At 43.8% G+C, this 4,105-nt stretch overlaps 1 long non-coding RNA gene across 1 annotated transcript; it reads right to left on the bottom strand.

The window, feature by feature from the left end:
* Positions 1-3,013: 3,013 nt before the first annotated feature.
* LOC122143675 lies at positions 3,014-3,491 on the bottom strand. The gene is made up of 3 exons (XR_006159308.1): positions 3,450-3,491; positions 3,259-3,338; positions 3,014-3,159 (listed from the first exon to the last, which is right to left on the bottom strand). It is a non-coding gene; the product is annotated as an uncharacterized LOC122143675 (long non-coding RNA).
* Positions 3,492-4,105: the final 614 nt, after the last annotated feature.

The following is a 4,105-nucleotide window of genomic DNA, read 5'->3' as shown; positions in this document are numbered from 1 at the left end:
TGTCTACTGTAGAATTAAATATAGAATAGAAAATAATGTGCATGAAAGTATACTGTAGTCTTAATGCAGTGAAACAGAACATTATTGTAATTCATGCATACGATGTCCAATCTGCGCTATAAAACTTCACAAGTTTGATTAGAAACCTGGCCTGAAGACATCTACATGCTCATATTTACTTATAGTTATAGCGCCACCTACTGCCAACAGGAAGTGACATATTTTACACTGGTATGCACTATTAACAACACATTAAAATATGCCATTGTGTGCTAAACATGCCAGAAATATTCTCAAACATATTAGCAGCATTTACTAAGTGCTAAAGCATGCTATTAATACAGTGAAACAGTATTAAGTTGTTGTAACTCAGGCAAGCAATGTCCGCTCTGCCCCAAACTTCACATGTTTGATAGGTGGTGTGTCCTGAACAAACACCCATGCCCAAATTGAGTTATAGTCTTAGCACCTCCTGCTGGCAACAGGAAATGACATGATTAACACTGTTATGGACTTCTAGGAACATATTAAAAAGTGTCAACAAGTGTTAAATAGGCTGCCAACATGCTAGAAACATACTAAAACATGCTAGCAACACTTAGCTACGTGCTAAAGCATGCTACTAATGCAGTGAAACAGGAAGTTGCTGTAACTCAGGCAAGCAATGTTCAATCTGCCCCAAACTTCACAAGTTTGATTAGAGTCCTGGCCTGAAGACATCTACATGCTCATATTTTGGTTATAGATATAGCGCCACCTGCTCGCAACCCAGGAAATTACTTGTTTTACACTAATTTAAAAAATGCAATGTCCAATCTGCCCCAAAATTCACATGTTTGGTAAGAGTCCTGGCCTGAGGAAATCTACATGTCAATATCCGGTTATATTCATAGCGCGACCAACTGGCAGCAGGAAGTTTTGCACACATAAGTGAATTTGATGCATTTATCCAACATTAACCACTTTAAAAGCATATTGCCTACCGTTCACTGTTTCCCAACAGCCACTGGGTGTTGGTGAGCCTGGGGGTGAGGGCCTTTCATTGCTGTTTGCAGCTTTAATTTATTCTTATATTTTTATTGTTTACTTTTATTTCATTCTTTCATACCTATATTTATGTATATTTTCATCTGTGTTGTATTCTTTAATAATTGCTCTGTCCATGGAGAGGACCTGACTCACATTTCACTGCTGGTTATAAAATCTTGAATCTGTACAAATTGCTGCACAATCATTTAATCCTGAATTCCACAGACTCAAATTGAAAGGCATTTGTTTGTGGTTAGTAAGATAGATGTATAAAATGTGTGCAATACATGGATAGTTGTGCATGCATCTATTAATCATTTTGAGTCTGATTTCATCCCATACAGGGTATGTCACATAATTGTAATGATCTGTCCACTGAAGGCAAGTGTAGTGAGAACCCAAGTGCAGTTCATTTACAAGGTGTAATCCAAAACATCCAAACAAGAAACAAAGACTTGACTAGACTTGAACAGACTTGACAGAGACAGACTAGACTCACCAACAACAGGCTACAACATTAATACACGACAAAGGCACAATGGCAAAAACATGACTACTTATAACAAACAATACAGGTCACATGACAAGAACAAACCAATGGGGAACAAGACACATGACTAAGACAACCAATCAGAAGATGACACAATGAACAAGAGGAACCAATAGCATGAAGACAAGAGGGCAAGGAAAGCATGACACAAACTACAAAATAAGACATGAAAACAATGTACACGAAAAAACTTGAAAAAGACCTTACACCCCTCCCCCAAGGCCCTCCCCCCTCCCTCCTCCCCCCTCCCTCCTCCCTCCTCAAAAAGGCAGCTCCAGACACCTAAACCACACAAAACAACAAAAGTCCAGGGGGTGGGATGGAGGGCCAAGCCCATGAAGAGGAACAGGATCTGGAGTGTGGAGCAAAGGCGGGCCTGGAGCTAGGAGAAGTAGTGGATCAGGATCATGAGGAAATGACAGACAATGGAGTACAGGGGGACGTGGGCCGTGGAGCAGATGCAGAGCAGTATGGAACCATGGTTGAGCAGGCCTAGCGGGGAGCCATGGCGGAGCAGGCAGAGCAGGATGGCCGATTGGTACTGGCAGAGCAGGAAGCCAAGGCAGAGCAGAGACATGGACGGACCACTTGGCTGTGACGGAGCAGGCAGAAAGTTCTTGTATGGCCTCCTTGGCTGTGACAGGACAGGCAGAGAGTTTGTGAACGACCTCCGTGGCCGTGACAAGGCAGACAGCGCCCACCGCAGCGGATGCCGCCACCTCTGGGGCAGACTCATTGACAAGAGAGGCCTCCGAGGCAGACTCGTGGACAGGAGAGGCCTCCGGAGCAGACTCGTGGACAGGAGAGGCCTCCGGAGTGCAGTGTGCAGCCCACACGCTCAAAATGGCAACCGCCATTACAGGAAGCACAGAGGTCACGGGAACAGTCTCTGTGACTGCCATGACATGGCGAGACTCAGGCGTGGCGGCCATCTTTGCCGGGGACTTCAGGCGTGGCGGCCATCTTGGCCGGGGACTTCAGGCGTGGAATGACCAGACTCTGAAATGGCAGCCATGATGGGACGAGACTCTGGAACATTAGCTGAGACATGATGAGACTCTAGAAGGGCGGCCATTTTGTTAAGAGACTTTTGTGTGGTGGCCATATTGTGAAGAATCTCCTGAGTCACTAGCATGATGTGAGCAGGGCTTTGGCTTGGCAGACGTGATGTGAAGAGAACTTGACGCATCAGGCGTGATGTGAACAAACCCTGGGGTAGCAGACATGATGTTAGCGGACTTTGGCTTGGCAGACATGATGTGATCAGGCTGTGACTTGGTAGACATGATATGAGTAAACTGTGACTTAACTGGCATGTGGTGAGCAGGTCCTGGAGTAGCAGGCATGACGTGAGCAGACTCTGGCTTGGCAGGCATGATGCATTGGGAGACGTGATGTTTAGCAGGCATGACATGAGTCCAGACATAACAGTTGGGATGTGAAAGTGCTCTGGTGCGGATGGTAGTGCACAATTACAGGGTTCCTCATCAGCCATCCCAACAGGTAAGGGGTGAACCAGCCAGCAACAAAGCGTAGTCAATATATCTCTCCAGTGACCAACAAATCTTTCCCCCAGGCAACTGAGAACGAATGGGTTCATTTAAACTCACTGGAAAAATGTCCTTAAGCATGAATTCATTAAAAGCCACCAGAAAACAAAGTTCACAAAAATCACTCACGTAATCCTCTATAGGCCTGTCACCCTGACGAAGACAGTGGAGCCGTGAAACTGCTGGGCTCATGGTAGAGGTTGTGTATTCTGTAATGATCAGTCCACTGAAGGTGAGCGTAGTGAGAACCCAAGTGCAGTTTATTTACAAGGTGTAATCCAAAACATCCAAACATGAAACAAAGACTTGACTAGACTCACCAACAGCAGGTCACAACATTAATACAAGACAACGCACAATGGCAAAAACATGACTACTTATAACAAACAATACAGGTCACATGAAAAGAACAAACCAATGGGGAACAAGACACATGACTAAGACAACCAATCAGAACATGACACAATTAACAAGAGGAACCAATAGCATGAAGACAAGAGGGCAAGGGAAGCATGACACTAACAGGGAATGAACGTTTTCTGCACTTGTGGGCTTTCTTACTATTCATTTGGTTAGTTGCACTAACAGAGTGTTACTTTTCACAGAAGCGCTAAACTGAGCGTTTTATGCTTAGAAGCTCAAAAATAAGTTCATGACCATACAACTAGTAAATCACTGAAATCTGTTTTTCTGCATTGCAAAAACAATTCATTTAAGATGTTAGAAACACCTTTAATGAGGGCAAGCTTTAGTCTTAGCTTTGTACAATCCATCATACTCTAACAGAGAAAGAAGGTTTTCAGCACTTGTGGGCTTTCATTCTTTTCAATTGCTTAGTTGCAATAACAGAGAGTTACTGTTCACAGAAGCGCTAAACTGAGCGTTTTATGCTTAGATGCTCAAACATAAGTTCATGACCATACAACTAGTAAATCACTGAAATCTGTTTTTCAGCATTGCTAAAACATTTCATTTA

The sequence above is a fragment of the Cyprinus carpio genome, unplaced genomic scaffold (genome assembly GCF_018340385.1).
Source record: "Cyprinus carpio isolate SPL01 unplaced genomic scaffold, ASM1834038v1 S000006481, whole genome shotgun sequence".
Taxonomy (NCBI): Eukaryota; Metazoa; Chordata; class Actinopteri; order Cypriniformes; family Cyprinidae; genus Cyprinus; species Cyprinus carpio.
The sequence above is the reverse complement of the archived record's forward strand: the minus strand, read 5'-3'. Positions and strand labels throughout refer to the sequence as shown.